Source organism: Lethenteron reissneri, unplaced genomic scaffold, assembly GCF_015708825.2.
Source record: "Lethenteron reissneri isolate LAM-NWPU_2019-01 unplaced genomic scaffold, ASM1570882v1 scaffold_1788, whole genome shotgun sequence".
NCBI classification, from domain to species: Eukaryota; Metazoa; Chordata; class Hyperoartia; order Petromyzontiformes; family Petromyzontidae; genus Lethenteron; species Lethenteron reissneri.
In genome coordinates this window covers 7,281-19,028 of record NW_026891540.1, presented here as the reverse complement: position 1 = coordinate 19,028, position 11,748 = coordinate 7,281, and the positions used below count along the sequence as shown (strand labels likewise).

General features: G+C 56.0%; 1 non-coding gene across 1 annotated transcript; it reads right to left on the bottom strand.

The window, feature by feature from the left end:
* Positions 1 to 1,349: 1,349 nt before the first annotated feature.
* On the bottom strand, positions 1,350 to 1,454 carry LOC133339315 (U6 spliceosomal RNA). The gene has a single exon (XR_009754705.1). It is a non-coding gene; the product is annotated as a U6 spliceosomal RNA (small nuclear RNA).
* Between the last annotated feature and the right edge of the window lie 10,294 nt (positions 1,455 to 11,748).

Below are 11,748 nucleotides of genomic sequence, written 5' to 3'. Positions count from 1 at the left end.
GTTGTGGTTGTTGCTGCTGCTGCTGTTGCTGCTGCTGTTGTTGTTGCTGCTGCCGTTGTTGTGGTTGTTGCTGCTGCTGCTGTTGTTGCTGCTGCTGCTGCCGCTGCTCAGCGTGCGCCGGCACGGGTGGAGCAACGTTCTCCTTGCCCTTGGTCGGGCAGCTCCTCCGGGTGTGGCCGACGCCGCCGCAGCCGAAGCAACGCTGTACAGCCGTGGAGGCGTATACGGTGTAAACGTGTCCCTCGATGGTATACTTCAGGGTCACGTTGAGTTCTGTATTGCCGTCCTTCAATATCATAATGTCTGTGGCCGCAGCGACATTATATGTGCCATCCTCGTGTCCCTCGTCCGCAATGGCAACATGATGACGCGGGACACTACGGTGCCGAAGCGGAGGAGGTCCCGCTGCAGGTCCGCACATTTCAGGAATGGCGGCGCGCGGAGAGGAGCACCTTCACGGCAGGCGAGGAGAGGGGGGTGCACTGTAAAAACAGCTCCCCCCCCACCTCCAGCCCCGTCTCTGCAAGGCGCGCCACCATGGCCTCCCCCGCCGTATAAAGGACGACCCCGTGATTTTCCCGTTCGCTAACGAGGATGCCCGCCATGCCGATGACCTCAGCCGCCGCCGCGACGACGGCCTCAACGGTGATCTCGGGCGGGGGGAACACCATCACGCCGTTCCTTCGCGAGAGGGTTTCAAGCTTGGGGTACTGTGCCATGATGCTTGGCGACAGCACCCTAGCGTGCAAAACGCGGCTGCACTACCCCAAATAAATTGGAGGGGAAAATAAATAAATAAATGCTCACAAAAATAATAAAGACCCACCTAAACCCACAAGACCCATGAAACCAAGGAGGAACTCACTAGAAAGAAAGAGAGAGAAAAAAGAACAAAGGAAACCCACACGAGAGAAAGAGAGAGTGCTGCGAGTGAGTGAGTGAGACCAGGGAGAGAGACACAGAGAGAGAGCACACAGAGAGACACGGGGGGGGGGGCGCAGAGAGAGAGACACGGAGGGGGGAGAGAGACACAGAGAGATGGACACGGGGGAGGGACACACAGATAGAGACACGGAGAGGGTGCCGTAGGGATGGAAGAAAAACATACAAAACAAATAAAACCAGCACCACGTGAAAGAAACGGAGAACTCACAGTGAAGGAAGAGAAGGATGTTGAACACGACGACTCAATAAACGAAAAAAAAGCGGGGTAAAGCGTCTATAAACGCGTGGGCGCTCTCTCAGCCTAGGCTCAGGCTATCACGTGAGCCCAGGCCTCCATCCACACCAACGTTGGAGCGGGAGCAACAGGTTCGTGCGGCCGCACCCAAACAGGTGGAGAGAGAGAGACACGGAGAGAACGCTTCACGAATTTGGGTGTCATCCTTGCGCAGGGGCCATGCTAATCTTCTCTGTATCGTTCCAATTTTAGTATATGTACTGCCGGAGCAGAGAGAGAGACAAGGAGAGAGACACGGAGAGAGAGAGAGACACGGAGAGAGAGAACACGGAGAGAGAGACACTGAGACACGGAGAGAGAGACACGGAGAGAGATACACGAAGAGTGAGAGATAGACAGCCATTGATTGAATTTCACGGTTTTTTCCAAAAACATTTATTGGAAGAAGGCACCTCGGCACAAGTAAAACAGATAAAAATGTCACAGGTAAAACTGGTAAAGGAAGTAAAAATGGCACGAGTGATCAATTCTGGAGAGAAAGAAGGCACAATGAAACAGGTTCGGGGTTTGGGATGAATCATCTCTTTCATTCATATCTGTATACAACCGTCAGTACAGTACTTATAACTGTTAGCACACCACTTTTAACTGTTAGTAGAGTCCTGTTTCATCGTGAAATGTTTGTGTCCCGGTGTCCACGTGTGCCATTTGTTCCCGTGCCATGTTTACCAAATGTCGGCTACTTACACCCCTCGCCTCGGTGTCTCCGCACACGAGCATTGAAGCCGACAACTCTCGTCCAGCACGAGAGACCCTGGGCTCGACGCGAGCGCTGTTGCCAAATCGCTTCGGAGTCTCGCGCTCGGCCCAGACCACAACTGCGCCGCGTTCACGTTCCATTCCTTCTCCGTGCCCACGCAGCGGAGGCCCCTCTGGCTATTGCCAGTTGCCCGCGGCTGGGCGAGGCGCAGCGCGTGCAAGATGTCACGCATCTGTCCCGCTCATGTTCCAGTGTCTGTTCGGGAAGTCGAACTCGGCTCTCCGGGTCCAGAACGCAAATGCGCTGAAACCGCGGCGCCACCGCTCCACCGGGCGAGCGTCAATGACGCCTGAACACTTGAAACAGGTTTCTGTGTAGAGCGGTCTCCATCGTGGAGAGGAGCGGTGGTACGGGTGCGGGTATCCATTTGCGACCCTGGTGCGGCCGGGTACGGGTACGGGTAAGGAATCAAAACCCGTTTGCGACCTCTGTCTCTCGTACGTCAACAGCCCGGACAGGTGAGAGCCTCAACAGGTGAACATCGAGCTGCCGATTGAAGGTGGATTGTGCTTGGCTATCAGAATTGTAATATTTATAAACACTGGCGGGATTCTACGAGCTGTCAAGCTCTCTCTTGGTAGCTCTCTGGGGCACGTCAGAAAGTTACAACAACAACAACAAAATCAAAACACGATTGGAGTGCAAACCACAGGAACGGTAAACGAATCACTTTAAAAAAACGATACACGTAAAAAGAAACAATGTTGTATCTTACCAAGTAAGGCCCACTGGGCTATTAGCTTAATTTTCAGAAGCGACCGGGCTACAAATGAAAGCTCAACAAAGTGGCTTGTCATGTGGAACTTGATATATGTTCCACTGCCATCACAGTATCACAACAACAACAAAAATAATACGGTATCTGGATATATTCCGCACCTTAAAGCTGCCTTCGCAGTTTAACAAATAAAAATCCGTGGTTATTTCCCCCCCCTTCCACTTAAAACAAAAAAGGATTGCAAAATATCGCGTGTACGTTAATCGTTTCAGTTGTTTCTGGCCATTCGTTGACGCAGATAGCAATGGGACAGAGTCTTGTAGAAGCTGTCGGAGTGAATTGACGTTCACAAGGGTCGTTAATTGTCATAACATCCCAAATTTGACCATTTACGAACAAGTGATACGTTGTAAAAACAATCATCCCCTTAGGAACTTGTACAACATAAACCTCTTCCAGTAACATCCGGCTTGTCATAACATCACGGCGGAACTGGTCCCAACACGTACTCGATAAACGCAAAGCCATTCACAATAACTGTGACGCCGTTCTTATACTTGAGGATCTCAGCACAATAATAAGAAGGCAAAAAAGAAGCGATCAAAGGTTTTCGCAAAGTCATCAAGATATGTGTGTTGTTGTTTGCCTGTTGCGTGTGTGGCCAGAGCTAGAGACCGCACAAGACAAAGTCGTTGAACGACACACACACAAAGGGCTCGCCGCTAAAACGAACACCTGGTGATGATTATTATTTTGATGATCGAACTTTCCCGGAGGAGCTGTAACAGGTAAAAACGATACGGACCAATGGCTCAACGTCGATTGTGAAGGCTCATGAAACACACGCGGGATCACGCGCGTGAGATATCGATGGCTTTGTGAACCCCCCCCACAGCAGTCAGCGCACTGTGACCAGGGATCTGACCCGAGTCAGATCCCTGGTCACGGACAGCGTCAGTGGCGAGTGGTGTCCGAACAGGACCTGGGAATTCACCGTTTACCAACACGAACCGACCGGCACCTCCACCAGCCACCACCGCCGATATCCATCGGCTCCGGTCCCCGCGGCACCGGCGCCGATGCCGCGGATCTCGGACGGATGCGGCACCAATCGCCGGCGGCAATCGAACACCGACGAGCCGCCCGCAACCTCCTCCCGTTCCGTTAGTTGGCGTCCACCGCCCGACACGTCCGGCTCGGAGCCGGCGCCTTCCCCGCCGGCGCCCCGGCGCCGCCCCGGCAAGCGGAAGCGCTGCCGCACGAGCTCCACGCCCTCGCGCAGCCGGTGCCCCTTGGGCGACGACGACCGAGCTGCGTTCCTCGGGTGCCGTCGTTGGTCGGAGGAGGCGCTGTCGCCGTCGTCGCCGTGGCCGCCCGCAGGTCCGCCGACTTGTGCAGGGAGCCGGCCCAGCTGCCGTGGCCGAGCTTGCAGATGCGCGCCTCCCGCTGCTGGTACCGGGGCCCGCCCAGCTCGCCCGGCCGCCAGCCCAGGGCGCCGGCCGTCGGCTCGGCCGCCGCGCTCCACCGGCCGGCGCCGCGCTGCGGGCGCAGGTCCGTGGAGACGGAGGTCAGGGCGCGGCGCCGGAACTCGTGCTCCCCGTTGGTGGACTGCTGCTGCTGCTGCAGGTTTGGCGATTTCCCGCGACGATCGCCGGCGCCAGGATGGACGTGGGGGCCAGACGCTCTCCACCGCCGCTCGGCATCGTCACCGCCGTCATGGCCGTCGTCGTCATCGTCGTCGTGGTGGCGGCGCGAGGTGTCATAGTGAGCGATGGACGCGGGCCGCACCAGCGCGGGCAGCGCACCGCCGCCGCCGCCCACCGCCGAGCCCACCGCGCCGCCCGCCCCGCCGCCGACACCGTACGCCGTGGCCGCCGGGACGGGCACTGCTGGCTCATACCGCACGCTCAGGTTGGCGCGGGCAGCCTCCGCCTTCCTCTCGCGCCTCTGCAGCAGCGCGGCGATGTAGGCGGTCGCCTTGTCGGCGCCGAGTGGCGCCGCTACGGTCGCGGTCACCTCGTCGTCCGCGCCGGCGTCGTCGTGGCGACGGTGGCGGCGGGCGCCATCGCTCATCGGAGGAGGTTTTCCGTCGGGCGACGCGGCGGCGTCGCGGTCGTCGCCGGCGCCTCGCCGGTGCAGGAATGCGGAGCTCTGCATGGCGACGGCGTGCAGCGGGCTCGGGTAGCGGTACACCTCGGAGCCGTCCCGCGAGCGCAGGTCGCAGTGGAAACGCGGGTCGGGGTCACGACCCGGGGCGGAGGTCACGGGGTCGGCGAGCCCGACCGGGGACGTCCGAGCGTCTGAGCCGCCGCCGAGGTCGTCTGCGGAACGAGAGGAAGGAAGATGAGATGCGGAACGCGGACGAGGTGGAGCCGCGCCGGTTGTCTGTGCGGTGGTGGTGGCGGCGAGATGATCACGAGCCACTTCTGAGACCACTTCAAGTGGTCTCCGGTCCGAAGGATCGAAGAACTCACACGACAACTGAGGCCTACATGGCCCGGCTTTCGGTGGTCGAGAGCCCCAGGGCTTGAGAAGGCGACGGTGATTACGTCAATAAACAAATAAACATTCGGCGTCTTCGGTGATGGTGGACTGGGACTAACATCGGCCCGGCCATTCGTAAACACACCGGGCCAAATTCGGGATACGGGCAGTTATTTAAGTTTATGATAATATTTTTTTTACCCTTTTATCTGGCAACAAAACTGACACCTTTTTCACAAGGAGTCATGTTGCATAGACAACAATACCTGCAGTCGTAATGCAAACAAAAACATAACTCTGATAATGTATGCACTGTACCTTTATCTGACAAGTTTTGTTGCCACATAAATGGGTAAAAAGAACAATTATCATATTTTTCTACTGGCAAATGCGGTCCCAATGGCATTTAAGTTGAGTTCAATAGTCTGTGTGACAAACTGTGCGGCACTCGTAGCTCGCCGTTGTGACGTGACGATGCGCGATCTAGTTGGCCCATCGTGAGCTGGATCCAAAAAACACCAAACTGGGCCAGTGAGGAAAAATCTTTGGGGCTGCCGAACATACGGGAGGCGTCATGGCGATTGAGAGTGCAAAACAGCAACGAAGGGCACACATCTTCTTGGTTCTTTCGGTAAAGTCACGTAGAAGGAAATAATAAAATAATAAAAAAAACATAATAAAATAATTCTCACGACGTTTCGGCCACAACGCAAGTAGCAGTCCTCAGGTGAAGACCAGGTCTGTTGAGAAGACAGAGTCTGTTTCTTCACCTGAGGACGGATACTTGCGTTGTGGCCGAAACGTCGTGAGAATTATTTTATTATGTTTTATTTGTATTATTTTATTATTTCCTTCTACGTGACTTTACCGATAGAACCAAGAAGATGAATCCCTGCAGTCACGAAAGCTTTACATCGAAAAACGCAGGGCACACAGACGCTCAGCTCAGCCCACGTCAACGTCCCGCGCTCGGCGCTCACCGGACTTGTCTCTGCTGCTGTCCATGTGCAGCTCGCTCAGAGGCCGCTCCACAGCGCACCGCTTGCCCACTCCACACTGCGGGGAGGCGGTACGCGCACACACACACGCATACACACGCGCGCACACACACACGCGCACACACGCGCACCGACGGATGGACGGACGAGCCACACGCACGGACGGGTACACGCAGACACGGACGGGCGGGCGGACAGCTGCTGGGTTAATTCCATACCTGGTGGTGGGCAGCTAAACGCGAAGTGAGGTCAAGTTTGAAACTTTTCTGTACCAAGCGCTGTTTGCCAGCAAACACAACCAGATAAAGATCCCCCCCCCCCCCCCCGTGTAGCCTGTCGGGTGCATGTGCTGTTGGCGAGTAGCACCTATGAAGGCCGACACGGCACACGAGGGGGTGGCCAGCGCCACGACCGGCCGGCCACCTTTGTGTCTCCGAGACCGAGGTTAAACACAGCCCCAACAGGTACCCATTTAAGGCTGAGTCGACCTAGGGGAGGCCCAGGACCACCGCTCCGGAGGAGGAATCACGAAGCCTCTCACCCCGCGTGGAGCGTCAGGCCCCGTTGCATTGGAATAGCGTAGCAGCCGCCATTCTTCCATCATTAATTGTAATAAAGATGCAAGTTAATTCATTGCTTTTTCATTTATTTGATTTCGATTTAAAGCTTTCGTGACTGCAGGATTCATATTCTTGGTTCTTTCGGTAAAGTCACGTAGAAGGGAAATCATCACCTAATGATGATTGCTTGTGTTGCAGTCGAAACGTCGTGAGAATTTTTATTGTTTTATATTTATATTATTTTATTTTTTCCCTTCTACGTGACTTTACCGAAAGAACCAAGAATATTATTTTACTTAATTTAACATTTTTATTTGTTTTACCAGGTAAGCCTCTTTGACAGAAACGACCTGGCCACAACTGATAGCTCGACGCAGTCGCCTCTCCATCACGTGCAAATGTAGCGGCGAGGCAAATCCGCTAAAGGCGTGCTCCTAAATGTGGAGGGAAAAAAACAGAGGACGCGGAGATAAATCCACGCGACCACGTAAACTCCAAATACGCAGCATATATTTACGCAATCTAACCCCCCAAAAAAACCTGTATTATGGATGATATTGGGTCGCGAAAGCCTGCCACGTGTTAAGCCGACTTAAGCCGTGGTTCCGTTTAATTTCATCACTGTCCGCACTTCCGATGAACACGGTTGGCCACGTAGGTTGCTAAACGAACGATACAAGCCGCAAATAGTCCCACCGTGGCCATAAATACACACGGAGATGTCTTCAAGAGAAGCCACAGCGTTGAGGTTGTAGCCACGCGACCCAAGCTACGGACCGCAGAGTGAACCCACAGAGACACACGGTGGCAGGCAGAGTCTCGTATACAGAGATGCACAGAGACTCGTCGAGATAAATACACACGGAGATGTCTTCAAGAGAAGCCACAGCGTTGAGGTTGTAGCCACGCGACCCAAGCTACGGACCGCAGAGTGAACCCACAGAGACACACGGTGGCAGGCAGAGTCTCGTATACAGAGATGCACAGAGACTCGTCGAGATAAATACACACGGAGATGTCTTCAAGAGAAGCCACAGCGTTGAGGTTGTAGCCACGCGACCCAAGCTACGGACCGCAGAGTGAACCCACAGAGACACACGGTGGCAGGCAGAGTCTCGTATACAGAGATGCACAGAGACTCGTCGAGATAAATACACACGGAGATGTCTTCAAGAGAAGCCACAGCGTTGAGGTTGTAGCCACGCGACCCAAGCTACGGACCGCAGAGTGAACCCACAGAGACACACGGTGGCAGGCAGAGTCTCGTATACAGAGATGCACAGAGACTCGTCGAGATAAATACACACGGAGATGTCTTCAAGAGAAGCCACAGCGTTGAGGTTGTAGCCACGCGACCCAAGCTACGGACCGCAGAGTGAACCCACAGAGACACACGGTGGCAGGCAGAGTCTCGTATACAGAGATGCACAGAGACTCGTCGAGATAAATACACACGGAGATGTCTTCAAGAGAAGCCACAGCGTTGAGGTTGTAGCCACGCGACCCAAGCTACGGACCGCAGAGTTAACCCACAGAGACACACGGTGGCAGGCAGAGTCTCGTATACAGAGATGCACAGAGACTCGTCGAGATAAATACACACGGAGATGTCTTCAAGAGAAGCCACAGCGTTGAGGTTGTAGCCACGCGACCCAAGCTACGGACCGCAGAGTGAACCCACAGAGACACACGGTGGCAGGCAGAGTCTCGTATACAGAGATGCACAGAGACTCGTCGAGATAAATACACACGGAATGTCTTCAAGAGAAGCCACAGCGTTGAGGTTGTAGCCACGCGACCCAAGCTACGGACCGCAGAGTTAACCCACAGAGACACACGGTGGCAGGCAGAGTCTCGTATACAGAGATGCACAGAGACTCGTCGAGATAAATACACACGGAGATGTCTTCAAGAGAAGCCACAGCGTTGAGGTTGTAGCCACGCGACCCAAGCTACGGACCGCAGAGTGAACCCACAGAGACACACGGTGGCAGGCAGAGTCTCGTATACAGAGATGCACAGAGACTCGTCGAGATAAATACACACGGAGATGTCTTCAAGAGAAGCCACAGCGTTGAGGTTGTAGCCACGCGACCCAAGCTACGGACCGCAGAGTGAACCCGCTGCGTTCCTTCAACGGAGGAGGTGGAAACAGCGACACGACACGAACTTTCTCTTCTCTCTCTGCTGAAGCCCTTTCGTCGTGTCCAGCAGCAGACATTGGTTGGCATCGAGCGCAACACGCGCGCACGCTCGCGTCAATGCCATATGCGTGCCCCCTCTCTCTCCTCTCACACTCGACCCCTGTAGGAGCCCGGCCTTCCTTCCAAACACGACCTTCCTACACGACCTTCCAAGGGAGAGCGGTGGCGCAGCGGTTGGCGCAACTGCGCTGTACGAATCCGCTCACCCGAGTTGGGATTCCTGGCCCGCAGACGTCATCTGAACTGGTAGAGTGCGCTAAGCACTGCGCCACCACTCCCATGTATCCTCTGCACAAACATGACAACAACTCTGCAAGAGACTAAGATCCCCCGTCTAGCCTTAACAGACTGTAGGGTGCTGTTAGCGAGCACCTATGAAGGCCAGAACGGCACACGAGGGGGTGGGTGGCAGCACCACGCCCGGGCGCCTTTGTATCCCCAGTGGCGATGTTCACACACCGCACCAGTACTCATTTGAGGCTGAGTCGACCTAGGTGAGGCCCAGGGCCGGTTCTGATAATCGTCACCGGTGTTGGCCGTGAGCGCAGGTTCATAGTGCAGCACACACGACACGACACGCAACACACGATACGCACACCACAGACACGACACGCAACACGCAACACCGCACACACGTACACAAACACGCAACACCGCACACACGACACGCACACCGCACAACACGACACGCAACACCACAGACACGACACGCAACACCGCACACACGTCACGCAACACACACACACGATACACAACACCACACACGACACGCAACACCGCACACACACGTCACAAACACCGCACACACACGACACGCCACACAACACCATAGACACGACACGCAACACCGACACACACGTCACGCAACACCGCACACACACGTCACACAACACCGCACACACCGACACGCACACACACCATAGACACGCCACGCAACACCGCACACACGTCACGCAACACCGCACACACACGTCACGCAACACCGCACACACACGACACGCAACACCGCACACACACGTCACGCAACACCGCACACACACGTCACGCAACACCGCACACACGTCACACAACACCGCACACACACGTCACGCACACCGCACACGTCACACAACACCGCACACACGTCACGCAACACCGCACACACGTCACGCAACACCGCACACACGTCACGCAACACCGCACACACACGTCACGCAACACCGCACACACGACACACAACACCGCACACACGTCACGCAACACCGCACACACGACACGCAACACCGCACACACGTCACGCAACACCGCACACACGACACGCAACACCGCACACACGTCACGCAACACCGCACACACGTCACGCAACACCGCACACACGACACGCAACACCGCACACACGTCACGCAACACCGCACACACGACACGCAACACCGCACACACGTCACGCAACACCGCACACACGACACACAACACACGCACACACGTCACGCAACACCGCACACGACACGCAACACCACACACACGTCACGCAACACCGCACACACGTCACGCAACACCGCACACACGACACACAAAACCGCACACACGTCACGCAACACCGCACACACGACACACAAAACCGCACACACGTCACACAACACCGCACACACGACACACAAAACCGCACACACGTCACGCAACACCGCACACACGACACGCAACACCGCACACACACGTCACGCAACACCGCACACACGACACGCAACACCGCACACACGTCACGCAACACCGCACACACGTCACACACACCCACACACGACACCAACACCGCACACACGTCACGCAACACCGCACACACGACACGCAACACCGCACACACACGTCACGCAACACCGCACACACGACACGCAACACCGCACACACGTCACGCAACACCGCACACACGACACGCAACATCGCACACACACGTCACACAACACCGCACACACACACGCAACACCGCACACACACGTCACGCAACACCGCACACACGACACGCAACACCGCACACACGTCACGCAACACCGCACACACGTCACACAACACCACACACACGTCACGCAACACCGCACACACGTCACGCAACACCGCACACACGTCACGCAACACCGCACACACACGACACGCAACACCGCACACACGACACGCAACACCGCACACACGTACACAACCACCACACACGTCACGCAACACCGCACACACGTCACACAAACACACCACACGTCACGCAACACCGCACACACGTCACACAACACCGCACACACACGTCACGCAACACCGCACACACGACACACAACACCGCACACACGTCACGCAACACCGCACACACGTCACGCAACACCGCACACACACGTCACACAACACCGCACACACGACACACAACACCGCACACACGTCACGCAACACCGCACACACGACACGCAACACCGCACACACACGTCACGCAACACCGCACACACGACACGCAACACCGCACACACGTCACGCAACACCGCACACACGTCACACAACACCACACACACGTCACGCAACACCGCACACACGTCACACAACACCGCACACACACGTCACGCAACACCGCACACACCGTCACGCAACACCGCACACACACGACACGCAACACCGCACACACGACACGCAACACCGCACACACGTCACACAACACACCACACACGTCACGCAACACCGCACACACGTCACGCAACACCGCACACACACGTCACGCAACACCGCACACACGTCACACAACACCGCACACACACACGCAACACCGCACACACACGTCAC